The 17646-nt window shown below is 39.8% G+C and overlaps 1 non-coding gene across 1 annotated transcript; it reads right to left on the bottom strand.

Annotated features, from left to right (window-relative positions):
- Positions 1–15905: 15905 nt before the first annotated feature.
- LOC114674261 (small nucleolar RNA U13) lies at positions 15906–16009 on the bottom strand. Its single transcript, XR_003725276.2, has one exon. It is a non-coding gene; the product is annotated as a small nucleolar RNA U13 (small nucleolar RNA).
- Positions 16010–17646: the final 1637 nt, after the last annotated feature.

Below are 17646 nucleotides of genomic sequence, written 5' to 3'. Positions count from 1 at the left end.
AGTAGCTGGAACTACAGGCATGCGCCATCAGGCCCGGCTAATTTTTGTATATTTTGTAGAGATGGGGTCTTGCCATGTTGGCTGGACTGGTCTTGAACTTCTGACCTCAAGTGATCCTTCTGCCTTGGCTGAGCCACCGCACCTGGCCCAAATTTGCTGATTTTTAAGGTGATTTTGTCCAATGCTTTTAAGCCTCTAAACCCAGATATTCGATAAATGCTTACTTCTAGATCCTTTAAATTTTGTTGATAATTACTAACAATGGGATAATAATAACGACAACAGATACCCTTTATTGAATGACTACTGGGAGCCAGTTCCTGGAATGAGTATTTGTTATACATTATATGATTGATTACACAGAAACCTTATTATTAGAAACTATTATTATCCCAGTTGTAAGGATGGAATACTGAATAAGATGTGGTTCTGAATAGGGAGTTGCCCAAGCTCACAAAGTATGTGATAGAGCTAGAGATTCAAACCCAGGCCTCTCTGGCTCCTTCTTTGGGGTGGGCTGGCTCTGGGAAAAGATGCTGTTTCTAAGGATTGACACTGGGTACATTTAAACGTCATGCACACAAATTCATGTATGATTAAGAAGGACCCTTTGTCAGACCCCTCACTTTCACTTGGGATCTGGAGTTACTGTCACTCTGCATTCACCTTGGATGCCCTGTAGACAGATAAGGACAGTAACCGCATCACAGTCCTTGTCCTGGCCCTGAACCTGTTGTGTTGTGATTTTCTACATCTGGGTCTGTCTTTGGGAATTTACTGAGGGCACAGTCTAGGTCTGAGTCATCTCTGTGTCCTCAATATCACTCCACCCAGGCATGGCTCAGAGTAGGGGCTCAGGAAAATGTTTGCTAAGTGAATGAATGAAGAGATGAGTGAATAATAAATGGCTTGTGGATTAGGCTGGGACTTGCTTAAGTTTTCAGGAACAGTGACCATAATTCCCATTAGTTCCTGAAACATAAGGCCTCTGTTCTGTTCTCATCAGTTAGCAAGTCACAGGGACCACTGGTTCCTTTATTCTCTGAAATACAGGACTCCAAATCTCTCAGCACATAAGACTCAGCTACTGCAATTCCTACAAATATCCAGAACTCAGGATCCATTATTCCCTTCACTCCCTGTCCCTGAGACAGGGGGCCACCGTTCCCATCAGACATTGGTACACAAGTATAGGTTGAGCATACCTAATCCAAAAATCTCGAATCGGAAATGCTCCAAAATCAAAAACTTTTTGAGCACCGACATGATGCCAGAAGTGAAACATTTCAATCCATCACTTGATCTCATGTGATAGATTGCAGTCAAAACCTTGTTTCATGGGGCTGGGCACAGTGGCTCATGCCTGTAATCCAGCCCTTTGGGAGGCTGAAGCAGGAGGATCACTTGAGCCCAGGAATTTGAGACCAGCCTGGGCAACATAGTGGGATTCCCATCTCTACAATAAAAAATTTAAAACTTAGTGGAGCATGGTGATGCATGTCTCTTTTCCCAGCTACTAGGGAGGCTGAGGTGGGAGGATTGCTTGAGCCCAGGAAGTCAAGGCTGCAGTGAGCTGTGACGGTGCCACTGTCCAGCCTGGTTGACAGAGTGAGACCCTGTCTTCAAACAAACAAAAAACTTCATTTCATGCACAAAAATATTGTATAAAATTGTCTTCAGGCTATGTGTAGAAGGCATATATAAATGAAATGAAAACAAATGAATTTTGTGTTTGGACTTGGGTCTCATCCCCCAAATCTCTGATTTTATGTATATGAAAATATTCCAGAATACAAAATAAAAAGTCAAACCTGAAACACTTTCTGTCTCAAGTATTTTGGATAAGGGATGCTCAACCTACATCACCATCCTTGTCAGTCTCTGCTACCCAATATTGTAATTCTCATACTTCTTAGACACAGGGGCCACCATTCTCATCAACTGCTGAAACTCAAGTTCCACTATTATTACCTCTTGGAACAGCACTCTAAAGGAAAATAGAAACTTCCTACCCTTCACAAGGTCATCCCAAGTTCCTGAAACAGGAACTGGTAGACAGGAAGACACCTTAACCTACCTTGAACTAGGTCTGAGTCAAGGACTCACACGTTGATACTGTAGAACAGGCGGCACCAGGTCATGAGGAACATCAAAGTAGCAGAGAATCCTTCCATGTGAGGGATCAACCCTAAAACCAAGATAATCCGATAGCACCACCAGAGAATCCTTCCATGTGGGGGGATCAACCCCAAACCCAAGATAATCCTAGAGCACCACATAATCCCTACAGGTGGGGTAATCCCCACACTGGCAGAGCCTAAAATCACGAGATGATCTAAATCAAACTGGTCCAACCTGCAGCCCATGGGCCTCATGTGGCCCAGGATGGCTTTAAATGTGGCCCAACACACATTCATAAACATTCTTAAAACATTGAGGTTTTTGGGGATTTTTGGAATTTTTTTAAGCTCGTCAGCTATCATTAGTGTTAATGTAGTTTGTGTGCAGCCCAAGACAATTCTTCTTCCAAAGTGGCCCAGGGAAGCTGAAAGATTGGATGCCCCTGAACTAAATGCAGCATATTCTCCCATCACACCATTAAATAACCCCAAATGGTAACCTGCCCCTGGTGGACTTGTAGGAAGTAGAGACAGGGTCCTCATTTTTGTTGGGTCTGGGTGGGGGGAAGGGGGGAGGCAACAGATGTCATTTCCACAATTAATTATTTTCTGAACAAAGGGCATGGGAAAATGAGTGTGATGTTTTGCTGGGGGGGTTCCCTATAGCCTTTCTCTTTGCATTTTTGTTTGATGAGTGAAGGACCTTCAGCTGCTCTGGTTTACATCTAAGCAAAAGGTAGGGAAGGTTACACTGAAGTTCAAGGAGACAGGACTAGTTATAGTTTTTGCAAGTCCATCAGCTGCCATCTCCTTCTACCTCTGGTAATAGATCCTCTCTTTCCTTTAAGTAACCCACTCCATGTGACTCTGACAAGAATGTCCGAGCACTAATGCCCCTCCTTCTCCCCCTAAAAAAACTTAGTCTGGGCATCTGGGTATATGACACAAAATAGGCCAACCAGAATATTTATCATTCATTCATCTGTGAGCCCTGACAGGGCTGATTAGAATCCAAGATTTTATTTTTGATCTTTATACTTTAATTTTATGTCTTCTAAAATATAAATGTATACATATGCATTTGTACACACATATATTGTTTTAGTTTCTGAAGAACAGAGTCATACTACATATACCAAGGTTATTAAGAGCACAGATTCTGAAGCCAGACTGCCCAGGTTTGAATGCTGGCTCAACCACTTTACTATCTATGTCTCTCTATGTCTCAGCTTTATCATCAGTAAAATGGGTGTAATAATAATAGTATCTATATCATGGATTGAGACATAAGGATTAAAGGAGTTAATGTATAGAAAGTGCTTAAAACAGTGCCTGACACACAATAAGCCATATAAAAGAATTATTGAATGTTATGCCTACAAATTAATACAGAGCTAGCTCTTTATTCTAATTTCTTCATACACATGCACAGAATTTTATATTAACAGAGCAGTTTATCCTTATGAAGATATTTTTACTGCATTCTTTCCCATCCTCATTTCTTTTTTCTTTGCTTACCTTGATTGACCTCTCCCTTCCTACCCATTCACCAGGTGCTTCTCCTCCCAAAGATATATGTTATATCTGTTGTGAGTTAAATTGTGTCCCCTCCACCAAATATATATGTTAAAATTCAAATCCTCAGTACCTGTGAATGTGACCTTCTTTGAGGGCCTTTACAGATGTAATCAAGTTAAAATGAGGGCATACTGGATTAGGGTGGGCCCTAAATCCAATGACTGCTAATCTGATAAGGAGAGAGGTACTTGAAGATGCAGAGAAAATACTTGGGAAGAAGACCATGTAATGATGGAGGGAGAGATTCAAGTTATGCGTCTTCAAGCCAAAAAACACCAAGGATGGCTGGCAACCACCAGAAGCTAGAACAAGAAACCAAGGGGCCTACAGAGGAAGCATGGTCCTGCTGATACCTTCATTTCCAGCTTCTAGCCTCCACATCTGTGAGAGAATACATTTCTGTTTTTGCTTGTTTGTTTGTTTTGAGATGGAGTCTCCCTCTGTCACCCAGGCTAGAGTGCAGTGGCATGATCTTGGCTCACTGCTGTCTCCACCTCCTGGGGTCAAGCAATTCTGCCTCAACCTCCCAAGTAGCTGGGACTACAGTCACCTGCCACCACAGCCGGCTAATTTTTGTATTTTTAGAAGAGACAGGATCTCACCATGTTGGCTAGGCTGGTCTCAAACGCCTGACCTCAAGTGGTCTGCCTGCCCTCAGTCTCTCAAAGTGCTGGGATTACAGGCATGAGACACCGTGCCTGGATAATTTCTGTTGTTTTAAGATGCTTGGTTTATAATACTTTATTACAACAGTCCTAGAAAACCAATGTAGTATCCATGTTTATCTGTGTGTCTTGCCATTCTTGACTTCATGCTTAAGTAAACATACATACACACACAAACATGCACATAGTTGGGTTGCATTCAAATTCAGCTTCAGCCTCAATCTTTGTTCAAATTTTTCTATTTGACTTTGATCTCATCTCAGTCTTTCAGAGGTTGAACCATTGAGTGCCAATTTGAAGTTCATTTCTGGCATCCCTGAACTTGTGTAGTCATGATGAATACGTGATGGATTGGGTTACCAGCCTATCTAACTAGTGCAATAACATTGGAAATATGAACAAATCATGTTCCTAACGTTAAAAATCTTAATAGTCATTTTCAAATTTAAGCATTCTAATGTAGCTTGGAGTGAAAATCTTGTGTGTGTTCCAAGTTAAATTTTTATCAAAGTATACATGTGTGTGTAATTATATGATTACAGGAGTAAGAGGCTGAAATAAATAATGGTGATTGTGAAAGCCTATAAGGTACAGATGATTATTCAGGAAACTGACTCTGAAACAGAGGTTAGAACTTCCCCACAAGTGTGAATCCTGAGAGCACCCCTATTAATTTCCTGCTCTCAGGATTCTCCCTTGTAGGGGAGTGAAGGAAGTAGGATTAGGCGATGGGAGAAGGTGAACTACTATGCAGTCATAACAGAAGCCCCAGCCAATCCTACAGGAAGCTTTGCAGCTAGATGGCTCCAAAGAGATGTCCTGAACTGGGGAAAGGGGACTGGGCCTTTATACCACTCACTGACCTATTGAAATAAAACCTTCAGACAAATCAAACACAGTTTATTTGAGTAGAGAACAATTCATGAGTAGGGCAACACTCAGAACCAAAAGAGCAGTGAGTTTGTATAAGCTGGACACAGAAGCAAAGTAGAGAAATCATCTGATTGGCTACAGCTAGGCATTTGCCTTATTTGGGCATGAATATGATCAGTTAGCTGCCTGTGATTGGTTGAAGCTAGGCTGTTTGTGATGGGCTGAAACGTTGCTATTTGTTACAAAAAGTATACTACTAAGTTACATTTCGGTTTGTTTACTTACTGAGTTAGGTTGCTGTTTATGAGGTAGGAACTCAAAGTATGGAGAAAACCTCAGGCTCATGGCCTCCAGCATAAACAGGCTCATGGCCTCCAGCATAAACAATGTTGATTTAATAGAGCAGTCCTTGGATGTGAGCTGACCCAGGAAGGGGCTGTGACTTTGGGTGAGGCAGCTCCCTTGCTCTGAAGGCAGTCCTTACCAGGGAAGACTGGACTGCCAGCTGTCAGCAATCAACACTCACAGCAGCTGGGATCAGCCAGTGCTTCAGTCCTGGGGGCACTCCATCCATTACACCATGCCTTTCAGGTCCAAAAACAATTACTGAGAACTTCCGCATAATTATACAACTCAGGAAATAGACTGAGCGTTGGTATGAAGATTAAGGGTGCTTTAGTTAAATGCCATTAGAAAGAATATTGTCTCCTCTTGGAACTGGCAAATGATTATAAAAATATCAATAATAACATGAGTCAGAACAGCAAAGATTAGATTCCATGGAAATCCAGAGATCATTTTTGGGATAGGCAGCCTCCCTTGTAGAATTGTTTGGTATTCTACCATTCATATTATTAACGAAAATAATCTTTAATGACTGTATTTGATGTTTTTTAGTTAGTTAGTTACATTTAGGCTGTGTGTCTTTTTAGAAAAAGTGTTATCTGAAAATTGTTCACATTTGTGAAGATGAATTTCAAAAAGATCGACAATTTTGCTTACTTAAATTTCTTGAAGTGGAAATGAAACTCTCTAAAATCGTGTGTAACAACTTCTGTGCTAAATCATCTTTGATCCAGACATCATAATGGGTGCAAAGAGCATGAAAAAAAAAAATAGAAAAGCGTTGGAAATGAGATTCCCCAAACACATTTTGTTCTCACTAATCAAACTTCAAAACAACAGATTTTATAAGCATACTTTAAAAAGATTCTTTATAGTTTTGAGTTAGTGAAGCTAACATCTTAAAGCTGTAAAATTGATTGCATAACACTGTCAACCATTTTTTGAAGTAGAAGATGGATTTTCAAAATTTGCAAAGACTATGATTCTTTAAAGTTCTTTCTAGAAAACATGTTTTGAAAAGTTCCAAGTTATATTAAGCTGTGCACGAAATTATTTTATGTACTACTTTTGTATCTTATACATTGAACATTTGGACATAGAGAAACAATCAGATGTTTTCTACCTGATATATGATGAATTTCACTACACTTCTATTCGGTGGTGGAGATATTTCTTGGTCTTACACGTCGTTAACAACATAGTGCATATAATTTATGGAATGTATGTCATGAAAAAATCAGTTGTTGATAATAGAACAAAAATGGCAAAGGCTATGAGTGAAATAGAAATTAGAAGTATATTATTATTTGTTCACACCTTTAATTGTGTGTCCGGGAATAATTAGAGCTCAGTATCAGGTAATAGAATTGCTGTCCATAAGCAGAAATGTGGTTGGGCCACACTTTCATCATTCTTCAGTCAAAATCAAACTCATGACATACAAGAGACCTTGGAATTGCATTCCTATGAGGTTTGTAAACAGGATGACAAAGCAGCTCTTCCATGTTCAAAGCAATACTTAAACAAAAAGTTGACACTGTACTCTGCAGATGACAATACCCACCCAGCAGGACGTACTGATAACTGAGAGTTGCTTGAAAGAAAGTGGTTTATTTGATGAACCTACTGAAGAAATAGCCAAATGAATGTGCTTTGAGAGTGGAAGTATTTCACGCATGATACGTGCTGTAAACACTTTGCTATTGTTTTGCTTCTGCCAATGTGCTGAAATAGGTACATAGCTATTGAATGCTGAGATACAGATGGAAATTCAGAAATTATTTTTGTGGGATTGTCAGCCTCCTAAAATATCGCCCAATGATCTCCACTTCCTGATACTCATGTCTTTGTGTAGCCTCCTCCCCAAAAGTATGGGCTGAACTTAGTGACTTACTTATAACTAATGGTATATGGCAAAAGTGATGGAATGTCATTTCCAATATTAGATTACAAAGAACTGTGTGACTTCTGCCTTGCTAGCAAACTCTATTGCCTCTCTAATTTTCATCTATTAATAAAGTAAGTGGCTATATTGTGAGCTGCCACTTTTGAGAGACTCATGAGGTAAGGAACTGAGGGAAGCCCCTGCCAACAGCTAGAAAGGAACTGAGGCTCTCATTCCAATACCCTATGAGGAACTGCGTGTTGCCAAAAGCCAATGAATGAACTTAGAAGTGGGTCATTCCCCAGTAGAGCCTTCAGAGGAGGATGAAGACCCTGAGTCAACATCTTGATTTCAGCCTAGTGAGAAACCATAAGCCAAGGACTAACCTAAGCTGTGCTCAGATTCCTGACCACAGAAACCGTAAGATACCGTGTGTTAAGATGCTTAGCTTTGAGATAATTCCCTACGTAAAAATAGATGGCTAATATTAATACTTCTTTTGTTTTTCTGTTATATTAATAGTATTTTGATATCTTGAAAGTGAATTGTCTTTCTCTATTGTCATATTTCTCATCCAAGATTTAAGGGGAGATTCTTCCCAAGAACCTACGTGAAATAGCAAAGAAAGGCAAAAATCTTAGGGGAAAACAAAAAACACATAAGAGAGGGCAGAACTTTCTCATTTTTGAGAGTGGCAGGCCAGGCTATATGGATCAACTCCTCTGCTGAAAGTAATTAAAAGTGGTGGATAAAATACTCAAAACAGTCTTTATAAAATAATGGAAGGACAATCTAGTGAGGAATTTCCTAGATAAAATTTAGAAAGTGAGAACTCTAACAAGGAAGCAGAGCATTCAAACCTGCTATTGACTGATGAGCATAGGCTTATTCTGATCATAGAAATGAGCTGTAGTTTTCAACAGTCTCCTGAGATGAGGGGAACAAAAGTAAAAGTGGCACCAAACTGGTACTATAGCATGTGGTAAAAGCAAACTGAAACCCTCCTTCACGGAAGGCACTTTGATCATAGAATGAAAATGATCCCAGGTGGAAGGTCTGAGGTATGAGGAGGAAGCAGGTGGTAAATATATGGATATATCCATCAGGATTCAAATAGGAAGCTGATGGCATATTCAAGAGCTTAATTAAACATAGACTTGGCCGGACACAGTGGCTCACGTCTGTCATCCTAGCACTTTGGGAGGCCAAGGCGGGCGGATCACCTAAAATCAGAAGTTCCAGACCAGCCTGGCCAACACGGTGAAACTCAGTGTCTACTAAAAATATGAAAAGTAGCCAGGAGTGGTGACTTATGCCTGTAGTCCCAGCTGCTCAGGAGGCTGAGGCAGAAGAATTGCTTGAACCCAGGAGATGGAGGTTGCAGTGAGCCGAGATCGCGTCACTGCTCTCCAGCCTGGGCGACAGAGCAAGACTCCGTCTCAAATTAATTAATTAATTAATTAACATAGGCTAATGAAAGGACTAAACAGAGATGTAGGCAGGATTAAGAGGTCCAAAAAGAGATGGTGCAGCATCCAAGGACAAGCAGCAGTGGGAAATGGGTACCAACCTAGACCTGATGGGGCAAGGGCAGTAGCCTTGGGAGATGGGCTACTTTATAGCATTTGTGGCACAGGGGAATGCAGCCACTGCCAGAACTGTGGGGGAGGGAACAGGTGGAATAAAAACCCTGACTTCTTTCCTCCCACCCTTCAATCTCTGGCCAGTGCCTCCCACTGGCAAGGGGAAGCTAATGATGCGGTCCTGAGACATCAGCCTCCCAGTGCACAGAAATGAGCAGAGACAAGTGAATGATGGATCTGGAGAGGCACAGGTCATTCCTGCTGCCACTGATCATCCATTATGTTCTTTTGTTTAGATGAACAAGCTCACATCCTTAACTCAGAGACGCCCGGTATTAGTTCTCCTATCACTGCAGAGGGAAGTCATTCCTGCTATACTTCTGAAACTGAAATTATAACAACAGACATGAAAAGTGCTCTTCATGTAAGATATCAGGGTGAAATTGAGGTGGGAAAGAAACAATTAGTTACCATAAAACATAATAGATTCAGTTCCTGCTGCTGTAGCTGGTCATAAAGCCTAAATTGATAACCATTTTATGTCTCTCTTACCTTCTTCTAGCACTTTGGTTTCTTGGAATTTTTTACCTGGTGGGGTGACCCAAAGGATCCAAGTCATTAATGCTTCCTCTTTATTGCATTGCTGCAATTATCCATTGACCATTATTCTGGACGTAGAGTATGAAGAACCTCACTACTGAACAGTCTGGGTTCCACTCCTAATTCTCCTTGATTGCACTATATAGCAACAACATATTTTTTTCCTAATAATTGGATCAATTGGTACCTCTACTAGCTTAGTAAAGGTACCTCCTTCTCTGCCTGATGATTTAGCATCATGATTTGGCCAAAATGGCCAAGAGGCAGTCTCTACTTCCACTTGAAATCATAGCTGGGTTCTTTAGTGGAAGTGTTTCTCCTTGAGACACTAGGACTGTCAAACCCACCCACTCCAAGATTGCAAATGTAGGAGGCAAAAATTGCATAAGTGTGTGATTAGGTGAATAAGGAAAAGGGACCAGTCCTACCTCCACTTCTTGGTTTTCACATTGTGTATTCTGGCTCTGGGAGAAATGGCACTGTATATTGTTGTTGGTTTAAGGCAAATACTGTTCGATAGCATCTCACCCAACCTCACCAAATATTTACCTCCAGATGGCACTATAACTTGCCTTCAATAGGTCATTTCATCAATACATCAAGTCACCTGCTTCTGGGTAATGAGGCCCACAGTTGTACTTTATTGGCCTTAAAATTATTTTCTTGTTTAATGTGTGGAATCTGGAGGGGTTGTGTGTTTAGCTGGCATGGTAAAAAAGATAAGGGATTCTTTTAAGGTAGCCATAGATGCTTTCTGATGTTTCTAATGTATGTCTTAAGTTGGGCATGCAAGGACTCATGTATCTTTTTTTTTTTTTTGAGAAGGAGTCTCACTGTGTTGCCCAGGCTGGAGTACAGTGGTGCGATCTTAGCTCTTTGCAACCTCTGCTTCCCAGTTCGCAAGCAATTCTCCTGCTTCAGTCTCCTAAGTAGCTAGGATTACAGGCATGCACCACCACACCCAGATAAATTTTGTATTTTTAGCAGAGACAGGGTTTCACCATGTAGCTCAGGCTGGTCTTGAACTCCTGACCTTGTGATCCACCCGCCTCGGCCTCCCAAAGTGCTGGGATTACAGGCATGAGCCACCATGTCCGGCTATCTTTTCCTTTTTGTTTGGTCTTCAAGTTAGTCAGAGGCAGCCTGTCTGCAACACAGTCTTCATAATAACCTTTATCACCAAGGTGACTGAGTGCCACTTAATCTCCCAATGCTTTGCCCTCCACCTGCACTCTCTGTTATTTCACCATTGGTAATAATTTGAGTAATCATAACAATAAAAATGAGTAGGAGGCTTAAATATAAGACACATGTAAAATAAGAAAATAGTAATATATTGGAATGTGCAAACTGAGTAAAGGGTTCTAATGTCCTATCTTATATTGGAGAAGCTTTAAAAGGTCACTCACTTTAGACTTTATTAACTGTGTATTTTATATTTTTTAAAGAATAACCAATAAACCTAGCAATAGAGTGTAAAACTTCTAAACTGGTGGAAAAGAAATGAACTAAGAAGAATAAAGATTACTCCAGCAGTCCAAACATAGGCCAGAAAGAAGAAAAAAGGAATAATTGAAAAGGTGGGGGAAAAAAAAGGCAGAACACAAAGCAGGTACAAAAATAGTAAATTTAAATTCAAATATATTAGTAATTGCATTAAATGTAATGTAAGGCTTCAGTTAAAATTAGTTTGCTAGACTGGGCCAAAAAAATCAACCATACACTATTTACAAGAGACACATCTAAAACATAGTGATATGGGAATGTCAAAGAAAAAAGATGAAAATGGATATATAATGCAGCAAATTCTAACCAAAAGAAACCTGGGTAGACATATTGACATCAGCTAAAATAAACTTTATTTAGGCAAAGTGTTTAGGCAAAATACTTACCAGTAATGACGATCATATCACAATGATAACAGTTTCATCAGAATATTTAAAAACCTAATCAGTATACACTAAATAATGCAGCCTCAAAATATATAAATCCAAAGTTGTCAGAACCACAGAAAATGTACAAATTCATAATGATAGTGGGAGATTTTTAACATATCTCTTTCATTAATGAGTAAATTAAACAGGTGGAAAAAGTCAGTGAGGATATAGAAAATCTACACAACATCATTAACAAATTGACTTAAGCAAAAGACAAAACACTACACTCATAGCAGCAACAGAACATGCATTACTAAAGCACACACAGAATATCTGTAAAACTTGATCAGAGACTGAGCCATTAAGAAAATCTCAACACAGTTAAGGGATTCATATCACAAAAAGTATATTTTCTGATCACTTTGCTGTTAAGATGGAGATCTGAAACAAAAATATTATTGAACTCTTGAAAAGTTGAAAATTAAGAAGTCACTTCTAAGTAGTCCATGGGTCAAATAAGCAGTCAAGTTGGAAATTAGAAAATATTTAGAGAGATATTTGGATATTTGACCCCTCCAAAGCTTAAGTTGAAATTTTATCCCTAGTATTGGAGATGGATCCTAATGGGAGATGTTTGGGTTATGGGAGTGGGTGCTTCATGAATGGCTTAGTGCTATCCTCCTAATAATGAGTGAGTTCTTGCTCTATTAGTTCTTACAAAAGCTGTTGTTAAAGAGAACCTGGCACCTCCACGTCTCTATCTCTTGCTTCCTCTCTTCTCATGTGATCTCTGCATGTGGTGGCTTCCCTTTACCTTCTGCCATGAGTAGAAGCAGCCTGAGGCCTCACCAGAAGCAGACGCTGGTTCCATGTTTCTTATACAGCCTGCAGAACTGTGAGCCAAATAAACCTCTTTTCTGTATAAATTGCCCAGCATCAGGTATTGCTTTTTAAGCAAGACTAAATGGACTAAGACAGATATGAATAGCTTAAAATCATATTACTGGAATTGAAATAAGACAAACTGAATTCGATCTTTCTTATCAAGAGATTAAAAAAACTCAAGAAAGTAGACATAAGAAAATAATAAAATAAATACTAAATAATACGTGTTTTAAAATGCATACAGTAGAATCAACAAAGCCCTAACTTGTTTGTTGAAAAAGTAATAAAATTGATAAACCTCTGGGGAGTCTAAATACAAAGAAAAGAGAGAAGGCATACATAGCTAATGTCAGAAATAAAATAAAGGACATAACCACTGATGTTGCAGACATTGAGACTATAAGACAATATTTTGAACAATTTCACATACTTTGACATTTAGATTAATGAATAAATTAATAAAAATATGTAATTTAGTATAATAGCCTCAGAAAACAAGTAGAAAACCTGAATAGTTCTAAAACCATTCAGAAGAATCAGTAGTAAAAATCATCCCACAAAGCAGACTTTAGGTCAAGATGGCTAAACGTCAGGTATACCACCAAATTGTACCAAAACTTTAGGAATAAATTACTCTATTCCTATTCAAACTCTTGCTCATTTTCTGTGACTAATTATAAAATTAATACCCAAACTCAACAATATGAAAAAAATAAAAGTATAGGCAAATCTTAATTAGGCATATAGTGGCACAAATATTAAGCCAAAGTTTGCAAATTAAATAGAGCTAGATGTAAAAATGGCAATGTGTCATAGCCAAGATGTGTTTATGTCAGGAATGCAAGGGTGGTTTAATAGTAGAGACTCATTTAGTGTATTTATCACCAGCACAAATACAAGAAAAAAACATAATATAACTATCCCAGTGAAGGCAGAAATGAGTCTGATGAAATTCTATCTTTATCCATAACAATTCTCATCAACTAAGGAAAATACAAATCCAATTAGAAAAAAAAATCAGGCAATCCAATAGCAAAATTGGCCAATCACTTCAAAGTGACTTTACAAGAAGAAAATCCAATGAACTCCAATTGTATAAGAAAAGGTCCTCGACCTCTTTAGAGGTAGAAATCAATCAGTATCATAGTGGATACCATTACATACTCTTCAGATTGCTAAAAATGGAAAGTACCAAGGTTGGCAAGGATGTGGGGCAATGGTAACTCTCATATTGTACACTTTTGGGAGTGTAAATTCATGCAATTGTTTGGGGAATTTTTTTAGCATTATCTACTGAAGTAGGAGATATATACACACACTCACATGCAGACCATCCCTGACTTATGATGGTTCAACTTATAATTTTTCATCTTTATGATAGTGCAAAAGCCATACACATTCAGTACTCAGTATACTGAGTACACATTCAGTATAATCCCATCATAAATGGAAAATATTAAGTAGAAAATTACTTTTGACTTATTATATTTTCAATTTATGACAGACTTATTGGGACGAAACTCTACCATAAGTTAAGGAGCATCTATACACAGACATACACACATGCATACAGAAATTCCTCTAAGATGCATCCTCTAGAGGAAGGGTTCTACTAGGAGATCCCAAGATTCTTTCAGGGCGCATCTTCAAGGTCAAAACTATTTTAGTAATAATACACAGATGTTATTTGCTTTTTTCTCTGTGTTGACATTACATTGCTGGTGCAAAAGCAATGGTACATAAAAGGGCTGTACCTTAGCAGGAAGCAAGGTAATAGCACTAAATTGTACTAGAAGTTGTATTCTTTATCACTTCACATCACTGTTAAGAAAAATTCCAGCTTCATTTAAGATTGCGCTTGATGAGACAGTAAAAGCTATTAATTATGTTAAATCTCAACCCTTGAATACACTTTTTAAAAAACTTTTGGCCGGGCGCGGTGGCTTAAGCCTGTAATCCCAGCACTTTGGGAGGCCGAGACGGGTGGATCACGAGGTCAGGAGATCGAGACCATCCTGGCTAACACGGTGAAACCCCATCTCTACTAAAAAATACAATAAACTAGCCAGGCGAGGTGGCGGGCGCCTGTAGTCCCAGCTACTCAGGAGGCTGAGGCAGGAGAATGGCGTAAACCCGGGAGGTGGAGCTTGCAGTGAGCTGAGATCCGGCCACTGCACCCCAGCCTGGGCGACAGAGCAAGACTCCGTCTCAAAAAAAAAAAAAAAAAAAAAAAAACAACTTTTAAGTTTGGGGTACATGTGCAGGTTAGTTGCATAGGTAAACTTGTGTCCTGGTGGTTTGTTGTACAGATTACTTCATCACCAAAGTATTAAACCTTTGGTGTTATGTTTCCTGAACCTTTCCCTTCTCCTACCCTCTACCCTCCAATAGGCCCCAGTGTATGTTGTTCCCCTCAATGTGTTCTCATCATTTAGCTCCCACTTATAAGGCAGGTGGATTGATGAAGTGCAGTATATCCACATAATGGAATACTATTCAGCAAAGAAAAAAAATGAAATACAGCTACATGAGTACATAGAATACTGTCATCAATGTGATATTATAAAAATTTGCAAAATCAAATGAACACATAGTATCTTGTTCCATACATGTAAATATGTAATCTTAAAGATAGCTAAAAGAAAACTATATGCTGGGCACAGCGGCTCACACCTGTAATCCTAGCACTTTGGGAGGCCAAGGTGGGCAGATCACCTGAGGTCAGGAGTTCGAGACCAGCCTGACCAACTTGGAGAAACCCCGTCTCTACTAAAAATACAAAATTAGCTGGCCGTGGTGGTGCACGTCTGTAATCCCAGCTACTCAGGAGGCTGAGGCAGGAGAATCATTTGAGCTCAGGAGGCAGAGGTTGCGGTAAGCCAAGATCGCACCATTGCACTCCAGCCTGGGCAACAAGAGCAAAACTCCATCTCAAAAACAAACAAACAAAAACTATATGACTAATAGCAATAAAAAGAAAAGTGAGGGCAAAATTATCAAAAAGTTAGAATTAGAATGTTGCTGACTTCTGGAGGGAGGCATGGATTATTATTGGGGAAGCCACATGCAGGGGATTCGGAAATATTGTGTATGTTTCATTTCTTGACCTATATGACTACTTTAAGGTGAATCTTTTTTTTTTTTTTTTGAGGTGGAGTCTCGCTCTGTCGCCCAGGTTGGAGTGCAGCGGCGGGATCTCAGCTCACTGCAAGCTCCGCCTCCCGGGTTCACGCCATTCTCCTGCCTCAGCCTCCCAAGTAGCTGGGACTACAGGCGCCCGCCACCTCGCCTGGCTAGTTTTTTGTATTTTTTAGTAGAGACGAGGTTTCACCGTGTTAGCCAGGATGGTCTGGATCTCCTGACCTCGTGATCCGCCCGCCTCGGCCTCCCAAAGTACTGGGATTACAGGCTTGAGCCACCGCGCCCGGCCTTAAGGTGAATCTTAACATGTACTTCTGAAACTATTCAGAAACTATCTTTTTTTTTTTTTTTCCATTCAGATGTGTAATGTGCTGATGTTGTAACAAGGAATGAGGGAGGCACATCTTATACACGAGTCTGAAAACCCAATCATCACACTTATGAACTACAAAAGGATCTAGAAAGTAGCTTTACAAGCAGTAAACAAAGATTCAGTTTGTGGTATTGTTTTAATTAAATTGCCTCATCAGCTTTAACCAGATTTCCCAAAGAGGAAGTAATCCTTTCTTTGTGTTAGTTTCTATTAGTGAGGAAGGAAGCTTAATAACTTGGCAACATCACTAACACTAACCTTTCTTTTTTTTGAGACGGAGTCTTGCTCTGTCACCCAGGCTGGAGTATAGTGTGGCATGATCTCAGCTCACTGCAACCTCCACCTTTCGGGTTCAAGCGATTCTTCTGCCTCAGCCTCCTAAGTAGCTGGGACGACAGGGGCACACCACTATGCCTGGCTAATTTTTGTATTTTTAATAGAGACGGGGTTTCACTGTATTGGCCAGGCTGGTCTCAAACTCCTGACCTCATGATCTGCCCACCTCAGCCTCCCAAAGTGCTGGGATCACAGGCGTGAGCCACTGTGCCCGGCCAACACTAGGACCTTTTGCTGGCAAAGTGAGCATCTATTTAGTACCAGAACTGTGCAGTAAGATGAACAGAGAAAAAAGTAACAGCTAAAAGTATTGAGAAATCATTGTTCCCATACTCTAATGTAAAATGTTAAAATTTGACTCCTCCACATTTTTAACTGTTTATGCCGAGCTAATTTTAGTGTTTTGAAAAGTTGTAAAAAATGGTACAGCGAATTCCTGCCAACCTTCCACTGAACTTCCCTAAAGTTACTGTCTTATATAACCACAGCATAATGTTCAAAACCAGGAAATTAATATTGGTGCAATACTACTAATTTCGCCATATGTTTTAAAAATAATAAATTATTCAGAATCCTTTTATATAACTCATGGTCATTTGGATTTTCTTTTTGTGAAGTTTACTGCTATGAATGTGTGTGTCCCTCTCTACTCAGATGTTGAGATTGAATCACCAATGTGATGATGTTAGGAGATGAGGCCTTTCAGAGGTGATGAAGCAATGAGAGTAAAGCCCTCAAGAATGGGATTGGGACGTTTAAGAAAAAGGCCCCAGAGTTCCCCTTCAACATGTGAGGACACAGCCAAAAGTCCTCATTTCTACAAACCAGGAAGTGGGCCTTTACCAGACACCTAATCTGCCAGTGCTTTGATCTTGGACTTCCCAGCCTCCAGAATAGTGAGAAACAAATTGCTCTTGTTTCGAAGTGGTGTTTTGTTTATTTGTGCTACTTTCTTATAACAACAGCCTGAATGGACTAAGGTATAAACTCAGATCATCAGTGATTTTTTCTATTGAGTTGTCTAATATTTTTCTAGTTACATTTATAGTGTCCTTATAATCTTCATTCAATGAGAATTATTTTCAAAATATTTACATATTTATTTTAAATAACAATGATAACCTCCCCCCCTTTTTTTGAGACAGAGTCTCACCCTGTTGTCTAGGCTGGAGTACAGTGGCGAGCAAGGCTCGCCTCCACCTCCTGGCTGATGGCAGCCTCCACTTCCTGGGCTCAAGCGATTCTCCTACCTCAGACTCCCTAGTAGCTGGGACTACAGGTGTGCACCACCATACCTGGCTACTTTTTAAATTTTTCATGGAGACAGGGTTTTGCCATGTTGCCCAGGCCCGTCTCCAACTTCTGAGCTCAAGCAATCTGCCCAC

The sequence above is a fragment of the Macaca mulatta genome, chromosome 19 (genome assembly GCF_049350105.2).
Source record: "Macaca mulatta isolate MMU2019108-1 chromosome 19, T2T-MMU8v2.0, whole genome shotgun sequence".
NCBI classification, from domain to species: Eukaryota; Metazoa; Chordata; class Mammalia; order Primates; family Cercopithecidae; genus Macaca; species Macaca mulatta.
This window is presented reverse-complemented; position numbering and strand designations above follow the sequence as displayed.